This window comes from Rhincodon typus, chromosome 26, assembly GCF_021869965.1.
Source record: "Rhincodon typus isolate 14 chromosome 26, sRhiTyp1.1, whole genome shotgun sequence".
NCBI lineage: Eukaryota > Metazoa > Chordata > Chondrichthyes > Orectolobiformes > Rhincodontidae > Rhincodon > Rhincodon typus.
The window spans coordinates 15,151,570-15,171,004 of record NC_063357.1 but is presented as its reverse complement, the minus strand read 5'-3'; the positions used below and the strand labels follow the sequence as shown (position 1 = coordinate 15,171,004).

The window sequence follows — 19,435 nt, the reverse complement described above, 5'->3', positions numbered from 1 at the left end:
CTGTCTTTATTACTGTCTCTGCACTCCCATCAGTGTTACTTGAAACAAAGCTTCACTGTATGTAGTAAGCATTAAGAGTAATGATGTACTTTCTGGAATGTAAATCTTAAGTTTTCTTCATTGCTTTCTCTAAACCTGTTCTGTACCTTGTGGAGGGCTGAACTAATTCCTTCTAGAGGATTGTTTCTAACATTGACTTGACGCATCCTTTTCTCAGCTGCTGCCGAAAACTTCATCCCTGCCTGTGATTATTGATTTGATTTGGCTATTCCACTGCGCTGCTGGTTGGACTCCAGCGATCTCCCATCTGCAAACTTCAGCATATCCATTGCTGCCTATGCCCTATTTCATACCAAGCCCTGATCACCTATCACACCTGTACTTCCCAGCCAGTACAGGCCCCCTTGGTAAGCAATACCTGGATTTTATTGATTTATAATCCTTCTCCATAACATTCCTTTTCCCTATCTGTAAAATCTCTAAATGCACAAGCCTCCAAGATGCTTCACATGGAACGGTTTATCTGCCACCTCCGTCTCCGCACTCACTTCTTTGGGTAGGAATCCTTCCCCTGTACCACTCATCTCTTCAACCGCCTACAGTATTCATCCCCCACTTGGACCCTTTCCCCTAACCTCTTACCCGCCCTCGATCTCTTCATTGAAAACTGTCGGCGTGACATCGGCTGTCTCAATTTCTCTGCTCCTCTCATCCACTCTAACCTGTCCCTTTCTAAAATTGCTGCACTTTGCTCACTTGGGTCCAACCCTGAGTTTGTTATCAACAAAGGTGGTGCTGTTGTAGTCTGGCACTCTGATCTTTACCTTGTGGAGGCTCAACGCATACATCTTCCTACCGCCTTCTGGACCATGACCCCATATCCAAACATCAAGCCATTGTTGCCAGGACTGTCATCAACCTCGTTACCTCTGGAGATTTTTTCCCAGCTGCCTCCAACCTTATAGTCTCCCAACTCCAGATAGCCCGCTTCTACCTCCTTCCCAAAATCTACAAACCAGACTGCCCCAGTAAGCCATCGTATCAGCCTGTTCCTGCACCACTGAGCTCATTTCCTCCTACCGTGACTCAATCCTCTCTGCACTTGTCCAGACCCTGCCCACCTATATCTGTGATTACTCTTGATGCCCTCTGCCATATTGACAATTTCCAGTTCTCTGGTCCTAACTGCCTCCTCTTCACCATGGATGTCCACTCTCTCTATACGCCATTCCCCACCAGGATCATCTGAGTGCTCTCAGCTTCTTCCTGCAAGGACTCCATCCCATTCTCCCAGTTCCTTCACCTACGTCACATCTGTTGGATGATGCCACCTTCCAAAACAATGCTGCTGACATGGCTTGCTTCTTCCATGGCTGTGGTTTCCCACCTACAGGTCCCTCAACTGCATCTGACCTATCACCCATGTTTCCGCTCTTGCCTAGTACAATAGTGTGATCGGATCCCCCTTGTTCTCACTTTTCATCCCACCAGCTTCCGCATTTAAAGGATCATTCTCCACCATTTCAGACAACTCCAGCAGAATGCCACCACCAAACACATCTTCCCCTCACTCCTCCTGTCTGCATTTCACAGGGACCATTCCCTCTGAGACACCCTAGTCCATTCGTCGACCACTAACACCACACCCCCTTCCCACGGTGCCTTCCCACGTAACCATAGAAGGTGCAACACCTGCCCCTTCACCTCCTCCCTGCTCACCATCCAACGTCCTAAACAATCTTTCCAGGTAAAGCAGCATTTCACCTGTATCTCCTCCAAACTTGTGTACTGTATTCGCTGCACCCAGTATGGCCTACTCTACATTGGAGAAACCAGACTCAGACTGGGGGTGACCAGAACACCTCTACGCTGTGCGCAAGCATGACCCTGACCTTCCTGCAGCCTGTCATTTTAACACAGTGTCCTGCTCGTGTGCCCATGTGTCTGTCCTCAGAATGCTCCAGTGCTCCAGTGAATCACAGCACAAACTGGAGAAATAACATCTCATCTTCATACCAGGCACTTTTCAGCCTTCTGGACATAATATCGAGTTCAACATCCTCAAATTGTGAACCCACTCCCATTCCTTCCGTTTCTTTTAGCTTTACTTGTTACACTCTCCCCACCCCAGTGGGACTGTCTGTTCTTTCCAGTCTGGCAGTTAGACACACCATTGTTGTGCCATTCTCACATTCCGATCACTTAATCTATCTGAATTATCAACATCCGTTCTCACCTAGCACTCCACCTTCTCGCTCCCCAACCCCCCCCCCCACACCCCACAATTGCATAAATGCTGCCCCCTCTACACCTCACATCAGCTCTGATGAAGAGTCATCTAGACTCAAAATGTTAGCTCAGTTTCTGTCCATGGATGCTGCCTAACCCACTGTGATTGCCAGCATTTTTTGTTTCCAAGATACCTAAACCCCTCTTGAGCAATTCCAACTGATGGCCATGCCTTAAGTTGCCAGAGTCCTAAAGGTTGGAGTTACCTTAACTTATATTTCTCAGGGGAGGGGTCGTATGGAACAGTGATAATGACCCCACCTCTAAGCCAGGAGGCACAGGCTCAAGTTCCAAAGCTCCAGTGTGATGAGAGAATATCTACACACTTTCTCTCTCTGTTTGTTCTATCCCTTAAGAGGCTTAAAACTCTTTGACCAACCTTTCAATTTTCTATACTCATTTGTCCTTATGTGGCTTGGTATTAAATTTTGCTTTATAATTTTCTTATGAAGCACAGTGGGAAATATTATAACGTCAAAGACACTGTGGAAATACAAGTTAACACAGTGTGGAGCTGGAGGAACACAGCAGGCCAGGCAGCATCAGAGGAGCAGGAAAGTTGATGTTTCGGGTCGGGACCCTTCTTCAGACCTGACCCAAAACGTCAGCTTTCCTGTTCCTCTGATGCTGCCTGGCCTGTTGTGTTCCTCCAGCTCCACACTGTTATCTCTGACTCCAGCATCGGCAGTTCTTACTATCCCTGGAAATACAAGTTGTTGTAATTGTTGACTGGGAATATTGGAATGCAAAGATTCCTTCCCATCAGTGCAGCCCCAAATATGTTGAAATTATTTTCTTTGATGTGCACGAAAACCTTTCAAACTGTACTGTCCACAATTTACTGTCCACTGCTCTCTAACTAACTAATTAGTGTTGAGTTGGATTGCTCTATTTACATACCTTTTATTAAGAATACACAGCAGTACTAGTCAGGTCTTGCAATCAGGTCTGCATACCTCAATGGATCCCTTAGGACAAAAAGGCTATATTTTCAAACCTACGTTATTTTTACGAACATAATTGACCTCCCTTCATGAAGTTTGAACCCTGGGCCAAACCCAGAGTACAAGCAATAAGATTGATTCATTTTATTTACACATTTCCAACACCAGAGGGAGTCTTGTACTCCATTTCTCAAGGATTATGTGAGGGAACTTCAGTTGTTCACAGCTTTTTGCTATAATTTACTTTTCATCTCTGTATTAAATGAAACATTTTCTCTTTGGTTTCCCGAATGCAATTGCAAAACAACAGGGTTGTTCTCTCAAATCTACCGATAATGATGTATAATAGGATTCCAGCATAGTTACAAGAATGTTTTGTATTTGACTGAAATGTCTGCCCCCACAATATTAGCAAAGACCATTGCAAAGTTTGTTTTAATTTTTTTCAGTCTAATTGCAGTACATAGGCATTTTTTAATTGGATTGAGTTCAGACGCCTATATCAAGTTCATTTGAATAGTATGGTATCTCACTATTACCTACGTTGAACAAACTACATTTGTTATTTGCCTGCCTATCCCCAAAATGCCAACACTTTGAAGCTGGATATGACATTCTTCCTCAAAAATTATTCCCATATCCAAATCATTTATGTGCATGAAGAATAAGGTATGTTCTAATTTGGATGCTATCAATGTTATTAATTACTTCTTGCTAACGAGAAACTGCTAAGTGCGCCGACGCCCATGCTTTCTATCCTACAGTTAACCCTTTATCCATGTCGTCATGTCACCTTTGTTACCTTTGGCCTAGCTGTGAGTAGGAAAGTCCACACATACTACATACACTTCGTGCTCATTGTCTATTTCAATTAAACTAGCCAGGAATGGCCAGTATGTTTTATAAACTGCTCTTGTATGGACTAAATGCAAAAATATAAACTTACTACAGAATAAGTATTGTATTTCCAAATAGAGACTTTTACATTTAGAGTCAAATGGACATATTTATATGTCTACGTAGGTATTATTACAGAAGTCCTGTTTGCCATTTGTATTGCTGTAGGTTTGTACTGATAGTATCAGACATTCAAGCAAGATGCCACCAGGCATTAACTGAATGGAGGATCCTAACTATTGATGGCAACTATGACAACTTACCCCGGTGCAAGTGCTCATTCAACAGACGGAAACAAACTAATGACTGGTCAAATATGGCATTTTATCTATTGTCATCAAGGTTGGTGGAGATTTAAAATAAACTGTGTTTATTTAGTGGCTCTTGAAGTTATTTGAATTCTGTGTATGGGATTAATTACTTGCAATTATTTCCTATCTCTTAGTCAATGCATAATTTTTCTTGGTAATTCCTTTTTAGTTTTCTTCAGTTTTCTCCCACTCACCTTTTTAAATATATTCACTGCCTGACTGAGGTATGGTTCCTTGGATGGCACTTGGGTGCAATTACCTCACACAGTTGTCCATTGTTAATGTATGAGCCCTGATGTTGGGTGTCAGCAAACTGTTCAATTGTGAAGAACACAGATGAGCCAAATCTTATTCTCATTGGTTCAGACTTCTAGTTGACCTGCTGATAACAATCAGGAACAAGTTGCCTGGTCAATCTTTTCTTTTCTTTAGTCCAACAGCTTCAATATAAAGATAAAAGAAATGAAAAGACAAATCATATTATTTCCTCTAAAACCAGGAAGTGATGTCTTTGAAAGATAGGTTCCAGCAATGCATAGCTTTAATAGAAAGCCATAAAGCCAAACATTTGCTCCATGCATACTTAACTGGCCTGTGATTAACTTTTGCTACTTTTTAAACTGTAGATTTAATCCTTCATAGACCATAACAACATTCAAACATCAAGGCAAAACTCATTTACTAAAGGTTGGTTAGTTTGATCTTGAGTGAAACCTTTAGCATGCCGTTAAAATATCAAGAGAATAAGAGCTCCAGTAGACCTTTACTGGGATTTACTATTGCATTTTTCCATACTGTGTGCCTGACTTGAAGTTTTGTCAATGGAAATGGAAAATTCACACTGGTGTTATATAATACCAGACTTTGTTCTGTTTGCTCAGTGTTATAGAAGAGAGAAATAGAAATAGAAATAGAAATAGAAATAGAAGAGGAGCAGGAAACCAAAAAAACACTATCAAGGTATTGGTTAGTTCCGAATGACATTTTATCAAAGTTTCAGAATTTTAATCTAGACCTGAATTTGTTTACAGCCTGAAATTGTGACACAAGCTTTGTTTGGAAGCCACATCCCAGTAAAAGAACTATATTTAATTGCAGGATGTACAACATGTTTTGATGCGTTTTCTCTTGCGGCTATGAATGGAAACCTTTTGTACATTGAACAGAGAATCTGAATCTTACTATAAGGAAGTTTGAAACATAGGTCCCTGGAAATCGATTTTCTTCCTAACTGTTCCCAAATGTGTAAAATTGTCAACAAGCCAAGCATTCAAGTAGTATGAAAATTGCTTTTGTCCAGAAACATCTACTGAAGACTTTCCAGCTCTTGGTGTTTGCTCACTGCCAAATCAAATGCTAAATACACTATTGACCGCCAGCATAGTATGCAAAACAACGTAAGCAGTTAAATAATGGCTACTCAACTCAGTTAAGTTTCTATTAATGTAAGGTCATACACTGCAAGTTCTGAAACAACATTAGTTTAATACAAAAGTGAACAATCTGTGGCAGATAATCTGTAACTGTAGAATACCAACTTCTCTGCTTAGTAATTATTTCAGTGCTTACGGTGAAATGATACGTGGGGACTAACCAGCAATCACCAAATTACTGCCCCAGCCTCACCATTTGTATTGGGCTTAAAATCGGAAGTTTTAAGGCTATTGGGTGTGTTTTACTGTCTGCGCTGCCATCCTGCTACTTGATGAACATCTTAATGTATCAAGTCATTGAAACAAAAAAAAAATCACCAGTGAAAATACAAAATTATCACCTAAATAATTCAAGACTCAATCAATCAATCAACAGCATGACAAAGTTCTGAAAGGACAGTTTGATTAGGTATTCTTTACATTCCATCAAGATAACTGTTAATATTTTATTTATGATTCAAAGTTATGTTAATTCATATGCCAAATTGCAAGAAATAATATTGCCATTATTTACATCTGTCTATTACTTACACAAATTTCTTGATAACAGCTTTATTACAACTAAGACACAATAGATGGATTCTGTTGTATAAGATAATGGCTCTGAAGGAGTTCATGCTACATTGATTTCCACCAATTCAGTTGATGTCAGAGACATTGTGGGTGGATTTCAGCACTAGTCTTGATAGGGAGCAAATGTACTCTGCATGGCTTCTGAGAGTCCTAGTAATTATTCCTGACTAATAACGCAGTTGTGCTATTGCTATTATGCAACAAACGATCTTGTGTAACTAAGACTAATGTCTCTTCTGTAAAAACTCAATGGTGATGTATCCTCTACTACTAATAGTTAGACATGATCTATACTTTGACAAGGGTGTGTCTAATGTTCACGTAAAGGAGGATTTCTGGCAGGGAACTACATCAAACAATCCTTACACTGAACCACTTACTTGAGAGATGGCAGATTCCAGGAGGTATCTGTGTTACAATTAACATATTCCCACAAAATGACAGGTTCAGATTCAGTGGGCCTAGAGGCAGGATGTGATTTAATTCATAACTTAATGCCAACGTTACCTGAATTAAGTCCTGGGCAGGAAAGCCTAAGTTCCACCTTCCTGCCGTGTCACCAAGTGAGGTTGTCACAGGCCTCATCCATCTGGGCTGCTATTATTTCAGCTCCAGGTAGGATGAGAAAAAAAGATTTGGCCCTACTCAACTCATTAATGAATGACAGCAGGCTGTCGGTTTGGGCTAGGGAGCATGCGAGGAGGGTTTCGTGATCTGCAATGAATCTATGAACGATCAAGTCTTTGGACTGGGGGTGGGGGCGGGGGGGGGGGACAGCACGTGACAACTATAAGCTATCTTGCTTCCATCACTTCTGAACCCTGTTTTCCATAACCAGCACACCACAAAATTTCCACAAACCTTATGCAACCCTTTGTCCCAGGAATCTCAGACTATTATCCCACTTAAAGCCATAGTTTCCATGTGCTGCTGCCAAATTATGGAGTGCTGGCTTCTCATTGGCTGCCAGCTCATTACAGCTGGGACTTCATGCTCGTGGGTCATTAATTCCAGTGGAAAACATGTAAATGACCAATCAGATATTTGATTGCTGGAAGATCCTGTGATTTGTCTCATCTTCGTAGCCTGATGGTTTTTCTCCCTGGAAACTCTCCCAATTTTGAACTTAATCTGAAAATACTAAGATCCCAACAAAAGACAACATCAGGGTGAGACAATTAGATCACTTAACCAGAAGACAATTCAAGGAAAAGTAATAGTTCAGGTTTCCTGCCACCTCCAATCTCTGTCCCCACCTCAAAATAAAATCTTTTTTTATATTTGTTTATGAGAATTGAGCATTGCTGGCTATGCTTGCACTTATTGCCCATTCCTAATTACCCTGGGGAAGGTGGTCATGAGATGTCTTGTTGAACAGCTGCAGTCCTTGGGATGTGGGAGGGAATTCTTGGATTTTGACTCAACAACAGTAAAAGAACAGTGATGTACTTCAATGTCAAGATGATGGGTGACTTGGAGGGGAATGTGAGGGTGGCAATGTTCCCATGTACCCGCTGTCCTTGTGACCTTTCCCACTTGAAGAATAAGTTTGGTAAGTGCTATTTAAGGAATCTTGGTGAATTATTGCTGTGCATCTTGTAGATGGTACACACTGCTGCCGCAGTTTATTGATGGTGGGGAGAGTGAGTGTTGAAGGGTGGCTGGGATGCACGTCAAGTGACCTGTTTTGTCCTCGATAGTGTCAAACTTTGAGTGTTGGAGCTGTACCATCTAGCCAGTGGAGAGTATTCTATTACACTTCTGATCTGTGCCTTGTAGATGGTGAACAGACACTGGGGTGTCAGGAGGTGAGTTAATTATCACAGAATTCCTAGCATCTGACCTGCTGTTGTAGCCACAGCATTCATGTGGCTGATCCAGTTCAGTGGTCATCCCCAACATATTCTTTGTGGGGGACTGAGTAATGCTATTGATAGTCAAGGGGAGACAGTTAGATTCTCTCTTGTTGGAGATGGTCATTAATGGTACCGGTGTATCGCAAATATCACCTATCAATTATCAGCCCAAACCTGGGTATTGTCCAAGTCTTGCTGCATATAGAAATGGACTGATTCAGTTTCAGAGGAGGCACAAACAGTTCTGAACATTGCATAATCATCAGTGAACATCTCCACTGCTGAAAGTTTTATTTTGTTCTTTCATGGGCTGTGGGTATTATTGGCAAGCCCAGCCTTTGTTGCCCATCCATAATTGCTCTTGATCTGAATGGCTTACTGGGCCCTTTCAGAGGGCAGTTATGAGTCAACCAATTTCGATGTGGAGACACACTCCGAGCAGACTGGATAAGGATGCATTCACCAAACAACATTAATGAACAGATAGGGTTGACATCCCAATTGTAGTTCTCATGGCCATTGTTACTGAGATTAACTTTCAATTTTGATTTATTTTTAACTAATTGGAATTCAAGTTCCACTGGTTGTCATGTCCCAGCACATTAGGCAGGGTCTCTGGATAACTAGTCTGGTAGAATTTACAACTACGTCACCACCTACCCTTGTGTGATTGATAAAGCTGGTTGGGTCTAAGACACTACCCTAAGGAATGCTTATCCCAAAGCTGAGATAATTGATTACCAATAACAACAGACAGTTTCCTTTGTGTCAAGTATATTCTAAACTCCCCCTCCACCCAGCACCAAACTCTCCCTCCAACGCCATTCTAATGCAGCCTTGATATCAAGGGCTCTCACCTCACTTCAGGAATTCTGCTGTTTTGTCTATGCTTGAACTAAGGCTGTAATGAGGTCGATAGCCAAGTAGTGTTGGTGAAGCCCAAACTGTCAGTGAATGATTTTTACTGAGCAGGTGTGGCTTGATAGCACTGTTGAAGATACCTTCCATCACTTTGCTGATCAAGAGTCGATTGATGGGGCAGTAATTGGCTGGGTTGGATTTGCCTTTGTTTCAAGACACACCTGGGCAATTTTCCCTATTGTGAGTAAATGTCAGTGTTGTAACTGCATTGAAATAATTTGGCTTGGGGCTTGGCTAAGCTATTTATCCATAAACTAACAATGAATAGTTCAGGAAATTCAGAAGAAAACTGTTTTTATTACTAATTTTTTCATGGGTGGATTCCTCATTAAAAGCATGATTACCTCATTTATAAATAAAGAATACATGAAAACAATCTATATAACATGGCTTCCTTTGTGGATGATGAAAATGCATGGTGTTGATTCATTCAGATTAGATAGATTACTTTCAGAAAACAATATCTTGATACAGAATGTGAGTAATTTGATACATGCAGGAAGTGTGGTGTGCCCAGGGGGAACAGATGACATTGAATTCATGATATAAAGATGGAAAGTTCTGGATAAACTCAGCAGGTCTGGCAGGACCTTTGTAAAGGGAAATGGAGTAAAATGCTTGAAGTCCAATATGACTTTTCTTCGGAATGGAAGTTAGTTATCCTCAGATGCTGCCAGACGTGCTAAGTTTTTCCAGAACTTTCTGTTTTTATTTCAGATTTCCAGCATCCATTGTGCAGTACTTTACTTTTATCATGATTGTATTTATAATTCCTAAAACTTTCTTCCACTGAGAGACTTCTTCATCCTGTGTTTGGGTCTATTGTGCTCTAAATGACAAAGATCAATTAATCAACTTAATAACATCTTTGTATCATGTGATTACCAAAATGGTAGGTGGTGAACTAGATGGGTTGTGATCATTTTCTGCCTGGTGATTCCTATATTTTTATAACAATCTTGATGAGTTGATCAAATGAGTGAGGACTAAGGTAGCAGCTCCATCAATAAGGCATTTATTCAAGGGATGTGGACATCATTGGCTGGGGCTCTATTTATTCCCCATACTGGTTGCCCTTGTAGAGGTGGTGATGAGTCACAATCTTGAACTGCTGAAGCCCACGGGGCTAAGGAACCCCATAAGCTGTTAGGAGTGAGCTCTAGGACTTTTCTCTAGCAACAGTAAAGGAACAGTGATATATTTTCAAGTCAGGATGGTGCGAGGCTTGGTAGAGAACTTCTAGCTGGTGGTGTTCCTAAGCACTTGCTGCTTTTGACTTTGTATGTGTTTCAAGGGTGTGTCTAAAGGTGTTTGGTGATTTGCAACTGTGCGTCTTGTAGATTTTGCACACTGCTGCAACTGTGAATCAGTAATGGGAAGGAGTGAATATTGAACCTGGTGAATGTGTGCCAATTCAATGGGCCGCTTTATCCTGGATGGTGTCAAGCTTCTTGAGCATTGATGGATCTGCATCCTTCCAGGCAAGAGGGGAATATTCCGTCGCACTCCTGAATCGTGCCTTGTAGATGGTGGATAGGCTTTGATGAAATAAGAGGGGGGGATACTCACTGCAAGATTCCTGGCCGCTGACCTGCCCTTGTAGCCATAGTATTTGTATGGCTGATCCATTCCGCTTCTGGTCAATGTTAATCCATATGATACTGATAGTGGTGGATTCAGCAATGGTAATACCATTGAATGTCAAGGGTTAGATTCTCTCTAGTTGGAGGTGATCCTTGCTTTGCACTTATCAGCCCAAGTCTAATGCATGAGTATCCAAGGACTTGCAAATGGCACTGAACGTTGTGCAGCAAACACCTCACTTCTGACCTTATGATGGAAGGAAAGTTGTTGATGAAGCAGATGAAGATCTTTGGATGTAGGAAAAATTTAAACATTGCTAAAGAGACAAGTTCCAGCAAGCTTTTAGCAGTGAAAGGAAAGAAGCAAGACAAAGCTCTGCCACCAATGCTAGAATGCAGAGAGGGAAAGCACGAGGCAGGTTGAATTAGAAGACAGAGGGGCAAATGCTAAGATGTGAGGCTAAAAGAGGTTGCAAGTGTGTAGAGAAATAAGGCAATAAAAGAAGACAGTGACGAGGATGAGGATTCAAGTCACATGCAATCATTATGTTACAGGTTCAATTAGCCTCTTTATCTGACCAATCATTAACATTAGCAATTAACAATGCACAAAATATATTTTATTTTGTCTAGCTTGTTTACCCTAAGATAGGCCTATTTTCTATTTTTAAGTGGTTTAAAAAGCCAGAAAGTAGTGGTAAGTTATTTTTGCAATGCCAGAATGCATGTCTTCAAATAATTCCACTGCCTCAGTCATTGTTAATGCACTAGCAGGATGCATTGATATAAATGTTTGTATAGTTGGCAAATCCACTATATTGGAGAAAGCCAATGGGAACCTGAGCCAGATTTAAGCTCTGGCTCAGACTCCTTTTCACATCTGTACTAATGCAGAAAATATACAGGCAAGCAACACTTTTTGGAATACCAACACTCCTCCGCATGGTGAACTACTAATCACAGCCACACCATCATGAGTCAGCTAGCAAGCTAGCATTGTTTCTTCCATGCAGGAATGTCCTTGAGATTTGGAGCAGATCACTCATGCTCTTGTTCATTAATTAGATACCATAAGTAAAGACAGTGGAATCTGTAAAGAGCCAATGTGTCAAAGAACATGGGCAATAATCTGTGGTTAACTCACTTTTCTTGGAAGTCGCAAGAGAGATTTATTGAACAGGGAGTGGTAGCATTGACTGGAGAGACGGTATGAAAGTAGCTGTAAAAACAAATTCAAGGTAATTGCCTTTTAGCTTCCTTTGTGCATAGTTGCAAAATTCTTAAACACTAACTATGTTGGCATGAAATTGTAACAGCATGAAATTGGTGACACGGTGGCAGGAATATAATGCATACTACGTAGGGCCAGCAGACAAGTCCTGGAATTGCAAGCTTTATCCGTCACAGGCCAATGGGATTGACTGGCTTGTTTCATTTCTGAAAATGCTTTATAGTACCTAGGCAGTTGCTGTTCGGAAAAGAGAAATTTTAGTCCAATATTTTCAGTCAATGATGAGGCCAGATAATCAAAATGAAATTGGAAGTTGATGAGAAAAAAAGAAAGATTTACAGGATGATACCAGAACTAAGATATTGTAACCATCCAGTAAAACTTAACTGGCTGGGGCTTGTTTCTCTACAGCTGGAATTCACAGTGCCTGGTGGAGATGTGGATACAGATTGAAAGCTGGTGGCAAAGATCCTCCTGCTCCAAACACTACTTGCAGCATGACCTCTTACAGGCTCATCAGCTAACATCTGGCAAACAGAGATTCAGGTGGCATCTGAGAGGAAGTGCAGACAGCATGTTCAAGGGCTACCAGCATCAAAACTCTGCTTCAAACAGCAACTAAAGCCGTAAAAGCTGGATATACTCTGCAGGTCAGTGGAGAGAAACAGAGTGAAGGTTTCAGGTTGACGATAGGCCTTCAACGGAGAGCTTCAAGATCCTGCAGATAACAGCTGCTCCTAGGAACACAGCCTGCTACCGTACCCATCTGTCCAATAGAGCCACTGAGTGAACCCACTTCTGGGCACAGTAAAGGCAAGATCTACACTACTCAGTAAAGGATATCAGCATGTTTTCCAAATTACTCCAGCAAGGCTGCAGCTCTCCTTCTCCAAGGGGCAGAAGATGGTGACCTCCCTATGGCCCTCACCAAGCAAGACTAGACAGAGGTTGTAGAGGAGGTTGGCAGCTGCAATGTTGGCCAGAGAGTCTTGCTCTCATGCCATGGGCGAATCAAGGACCTCATCCACTCTGCCAAGGTCAAGCAACAAACATCAGGTTACTGAAGGAGATTGTAAACGTAATGGGTAGGAATGTGGGAAAGAGGGATGCAAATACCAATAGGGGGAGGCTGCAGTATATCATAGGAAAGGAGTGGGTACTGCTCTCTCAGGGCACATATTTCTGGCAGCCCAATGCCAAATGGATGCCATCGGTCACAGACACTGCAGCAACCATACAAAGCGATTAGTTACTGTATTTTCTCGATTGCTAACATTATCCTCCCACTTTCCTGCAGGGAAACAGGTCCAGGTTAGCAGGGAGAGGGTGCAGACAGACTCCCAATCTTTACCATCCTGACTCCAATTATGGAGGAGTCTCTGCAGTTGACAGGATACCCGGGTGGCCATTCCATTAAGGATGGTGAGGCTGGAGGGTGAGCTGTCTCAGAAATGAGCAGAAAAGGAGGCATCATCCAAGCATGATTGTGTCTGCCAACATACCTCCTGGCCTCCTAAGTAAAGGGGTGAAAAACTCTGATCATTCTGTTCATTCTCACAGGTCAATCAGAGAACAGAGAGTTGGCATCTTCCAGGGATTGAGGGAATATAACATCCAGCCATTGCCCCTCACACTCAAAGAAACTGAATTTCTACACCTACAGCTTAACGCAGTGTCCACTGGAGACATGTGTGCCATCTCCCAAATAGCATCACCCACTACATAAGTTTGTGAGAGACCCCCTCTTCAGGAGGGCCACCTGGTATATCATGTTCTGAACCAGCAAAGACAGTCAGGCGGAGAGAGCCCGAGGTTTTGCTGTGTTGGTTGAATGTATACAGCATGTCCCCCATTGGCCAGTCAATGACCTTACTTAACTAGAATGGGATACATTCTCTCAAATCCCAACTCATCCAATGGCCATTGTCAACCGATTCTGCTTCTTGTCCCCATAACAGTCACCAGGATCACATGCAGGTGCCTCAGCTATTCACCTACCTTGCTCTGTGCATCTCCATGGGTGGGTACTTGCCAACAGGGCACAACCAGTGCAGCAAAGGCTGATCATATCATCGGGGAAGCCAAGTGGTGAGGCAGAGGAACGCGATACTACAAGCTGATCTATGACCATTGAGCTAACGACTGGCCCTTTCAGGTTGGGATTCAGGTTCCTGGATCTATAGGATGGCATTTTCCAACAGAGCCAAGTGAAGCTGGTGGTCTGCTGCACACACTTACACACCATGGTGCTGCAGAGGGCTGGTTACCCTGGCTGCTGAAAGCAGAGTGGAGTACAGGATATCCAATCCTCTTAGAATTTCATAGGTTTCTATGAAATTCCACCCTTTACATCATTCTTCTAAAATCTGGCAAATATCGTCCTAGCCGATCTCCCTTCAAACACCTATCTTGCCATCCCAGGAATCAGTCTGGTAAATATTTGATTCACAAACCTGTCTGATTTACATTCTGGATAGCACAGAGTGAAGCAGTTTGGTCCTGGCAAACTATTCATTCCTGCACCCAAAAAAAAAACAACACAAGGGGCAGCAATGTCAGGAATTGTTTTTTCACTGAAGGAACTCTATCCATCGTATTCCCAGCCATCCATGCTCCTTCCCGTGTGATAGAGGCTTGTGCCTTGTTTGTATGAGGGTGACAGCCTCATACCCTCGGGGAGGAAGGATGATGATGCAACTGATCAAGAGACAGGGATGGAGGAGATGTGCAGAAGCTACTTACCTTACTCATTTCTCCTGATCCTTATGACTCCATCCAAAAAAATATGATCCACACTCCAGGACACACAGCTACTCACTTCTGCTAGAAGCACACATCTCCCCCATGTACCTGTTGCTTCTGCAATGTGCAAACAGTGAGCACATGGGCTATGGCCAACCTCAGCTAGCCCCGTTCTGCACTGCCAGAGAGCCACCAACACTGAATGGAAAATGTTAATAAACCACAAACAGACATTTCTTACATTACTCATAGCACACAGTCGGAGATTGATTACTTTGCTGAGCATTCTAGGGCCTAAGCACATCTGATGTGTTTTCTTCACTCTTTCACATGTGTCGCCCCTTTAGCATTGTACCCCACTTCACAGCAAGGTGAGGTAGAGTCAGAGCTGGGCTGAACTTGCTGGCCACCTTATGGCTACCTAACACCTTGTGGGCCGCTGATTGACTGTGAGGCTCCTTCACAGATGCAGGTTCATCCCCATGTCCTCCCTCCATCATCACAGTAACTTGGGGCACCGGTGTCACTGGCAGAAAGTCTGTCCACACTTGGCACAGCCTGACACGAGGCTCCAGATGCAGAAGATAGTAATTACTGAATCCTTGTAAGGTACACTTGTAACTCCCTGCTGACTTAGCGTGATCCGATGGGACACTGGGCACCTCGATCCTCTCACCGTGGCTAGTAAGCCCCCTTGTACCCTTGTGTTTCTCGATATCTGTATCACTGTGCATTTCTGACATTCACTGATGGGCCTGAAGGTCAATAATCTCTCAATGGAGCAGGCCACAGGTGCAGACAAGAGGGAGATCACAGTGCTCATGGCCACAGGTTCTTCCACTGCTCAAGCCAGAGTGTGGCTACCCTCATGGAATCTTCACACTGAACGTCCAGAAACATAGAAACTAGGAGCAGGCCATTCAGCCTTTCGAGCCTACATGGCCATTCATTATGACCATGCCTGATCATCCATCTCCAGTTCCCTGTTCTTGTTTTCTTCCCATACTCTTTGAACCCTTTAACTCTAAGAACTATATCTAACTCCTTCTGGAAAACATTCAATGATTAGCATTAACCTCCTCTTTCTGTGGCAGAGAATTCGTCAGACTCACCACTCAGTCCTGAGATGAGGAGATTAAAACTGTCCACAATACTGCAAGCCTGTCTCACAAGGCCCTATATAAGTGTTGCATAGCATGATATCCCTGCTCCCTGACACAAATCCTCTTACTATCGTTACAGAGAAGAGGAGGTTAAATGAAAGAAAATCCCTCATATTCACTTTATAAGTAATAAGTAACAATTTACTTATTTAACCCTAACAGTGAACAAATTAACAGAATTACTAACAAACTGAACAATTCCTCCTTAGCTATTAACTATTTCCTAACTGAACTAACTCTACTGGTATGCTGTTCCAGTAAACACAAGTCTCACTTATATAAACCCAAGTAATAAGAAATTAAATTAAAATTAGTCTCTCAAAATCTACACGCCTTTCTTCTGGTATTCTCAAGTCATAAATGCCTTTCTTCCACTGCTCAGACCGTCAGAGATGTTTTCTCCAGGAAATCTTCAGTAAGGACTCTTAGCTAGAAATGCCGTGGTACTTTTTATGGGTAGATGGTGCTTTTTTAGAGAGCTAGATGCTTATTTCTTAGATGGCGGTTCACTCTCACGCCAGTTTTCAAAAACCCTCTCCTTGTGTACTTTGGATGACATATCAATTTTCTTACAATAGCATTGGTCCAAGGTTGTCAAAACCAACAGATTTAAATTCAATTGGCTTTCAAACGCTAAGTGCTTGGTTTAAATTAATTGGCTGATTCCAGCTAATTGCCAAAACATCAAAGCAAGCCTAAGGTTTCCAATCACACAGCTAATTGATACATCGAGTCATAGAGTAATACAGTGTGGAAACAGGCCCTTTGGTCCAACCTGGTCCATGCTGACCATGGTGCCCACTCAGCTAATTCCAATTGCTCACATTTGGTCCCTATTCCTCGAAATCCTTCCTATCCATGTACCTACCCAAATGCTTTTTAAATGTTGCTATTGTACCTGCCACAACCACTTTCTCTGGCAGCCCATTCCATATATGCACCGCTCTCTGTGTGAAGAAGTTGCCCCTCAGGTCCTTCTTAAATCTTTGCCCTCTCACCTTAAACCTATGCCCTCTAGTTTTCAATTCCCCATTCCTGGGAAAAAGACTATATACATTCATCCTATCTATGCCCCTTGTAATTTTATACACCTCAGTAAGGTCACCCCTCACTCTCCTACGCTCCAAGGAATGAAGTCCTATCCTGGCTAAACCCTCCCTATAACTCAGGCCTACTAGTCCTGGCAACATCCTTGTAAATCTTCTTTGCACACTTTCCAGTTTAACTATGTCTTTCCTATAACAAAACTGTACACAATGCTCCAAATGCAGCCTCACCAATGACTTATACAACTGTAACATCACGTCCCAACTCCAATATTCAATGCCTTGAACAACGAATGCCAGCATGCTAAATGCCTTCTTCACCAACCTGTCCACCTGTGATGCCGCTTTCAATGGACAAGTCCAAGCTGACTAATCAGACCTTGAATATCCAAATGTTGGTTGATCCTGTCCCTCAGTATCCTCTCCAATAACTTGCCTACCACTGATGTCAGGCTCATGTTTCAATTTCAGAACTGGCTGTACATCTTCAACCACATACAGACACATATTTTTTTCTCTGTGTAAATTCCGAAGCTTAGAAAGGCACTTTACCTCTTAAACGAACCATACACTCTTCTCCTTAATCATTTTTTACAATCAAATTCTAGCTTCCTGCCTTCCAATCCACGATTACTCTGCAGAACTTTGTAACACCCTGAATACTCAACACATATCATTTGTCTTCTTCAGAACCTGCTACAACTCCAGATTCACAACTTCAGCCTGGGGCTCAGCACAGGCTTGGCTTCCAACATTCCTCCAAGTGTCAGCAGCGTCGGCTGACACAGGCTCCAGCATCAGATCAGGTGTTTGAGCCATACGTGTACCAGGTAAGGTTCCTGCCCACCACAATGAGATTCTCTGTGCTCCTCCACAATGAACATTGGCCATATGCTGCCTGGGCACTGCTGGTCTAACAGGATCATCCTTCCAGTAGGTGCTGCAATGCTGCCCAGCCTACCTGTCTCTGTGGTTTGCCTCCTGCTGGGAGGCATTACTCCTCAAGTGGGTCTTGACCCCAAATCAATGGCTACTTGATTCATTTCTGGGAAAGAAAATCAACCATCTCACTACATGACTGCTGCCTACAGCAATACCAACAGCTGCCTCTCCACCACTATCTTTTAAAAGCTGCCTCCCTGCCTACTGCGTACTCATCAAAGATTCAGTGGGCCTCCAAAATAAGGTCCATTTGGCTCTGTGTAAATTGCTTGCTTATATAACAAGGGTGGAGTTTGCACACTGTTTACAGCATGTACTCAAATCCGTGTCCCATCATGATGACAACCCAAGGCCTTTCGACAAAATCTGATGCCCCTCCCCATCTCCACCTCTCTTTGTTTATCTGCTGTAAAATCCCAGCCTCAAAGGTGAAGGGGTGAGGGAGTTTGATAAAGTTAATGTGGAGACAATGATTCCATCAAAGTAGGACAGAATGCGAAGTATTCTCAACCAAATCCACTAAAGAATTTCAAGAAGACATTCTTTACCCAGAGAGTAATTGGAATGTGGAAGTAGGGCATTAGAGCTGCAAATGAAGAAGAAGGGCACGGAAAGAAAGGTTGATGAGGTTAGCTGAAGTAGGATGGACTGGGCAGGGAGGCTCATATGGAACAAAATCACTAGAACATGGAACATAGAACAGTGCAGCTCAGGAACAGGCCCTTCAGCCCACCATGTCTGTGCCGACCATGGTATCATTCTAAATTCATCCCATCTGCCTGGACATGATCTGCATCCCTCTATTCCCTGCCTGTGAGTGTCTAAATGCATCCTGAACATTGCTAACATATCTGCTTCTACCGCCTTCCCTGTCAGCATGTTCCCAGCACCTCCCACTCTCTGCGTAAAAAAAACTGCCTTGCACATCTTCTTTAAACTTTCCCCCTCTCAGCTTAAACCTATGTGCCCTAGTATTTGACATTTCCATCCTGGGTGAAAGAGTCCGACTATCCATCCTATCCATGCCTGTCATAATTTTAGATACTTCCATCAGGTCGCCCTCAGCAAAAAACAATCTAAATTTGTCCAACCTTTCCTTATTGCTAATACACTCCAATCCAAGCCCATTTGCACCCTCTCCTAAGCCTCCACATCCTTCCTATAGTGTGATGACCAGAAAAGCACACAATACTCCAAATGTGGCCTAACTAAAGTTTTATACAGCTCAACATGACTTGCCACCTTTTATATTCAATGCCACAACTGATGAAGGCAAGTGTGCCCTATATCTTCTCTACCACCTTAACCACTTGTGTTGCCACTTTCAGGGAGATATGGACTTGGACCCCAAGATCCCTCTGTATATCAATGTTTCTAATGGTCCTGCCATATACTGTATACTTTCCTCTTGCATTTGACCTCCAAAAATGCATCACATCACACTCGTCCAGATTAAACTCCATCTCTGCCGAACTTTCCAACTGATCTATAGTCTGCTGCATCC

The 19,435-nt window shown here is 42.7% G+C and overlaps 1 long non-coding RNA gene across 2 annotated transcripts in view; it reads right to left on the bottom strand.

Moving 5' to 3' along the window:
* Positions 1-4,671: 4,671 nt before the first annotated feature.
* The window catches only part of LOC125486203, a 34,067-nt gene continuing 19,303 nt past the window's right edge, over positions 4,672-19,435 (bottom strand). The window contains exon 3 of one of the 2 annotated variants that reach the window (XR_007264895.1): positions 4,672-4,823. This is a non-coding gene — a long non-coding RNA (uncharacterized LOC125486203). Of the gene's footprint in view, positions 4,824-11,951; positions 12,027-19,435 lie in introns of those variants that run through there. The other variant, XR_007264894.1, reaches the window with a different exon arrangement.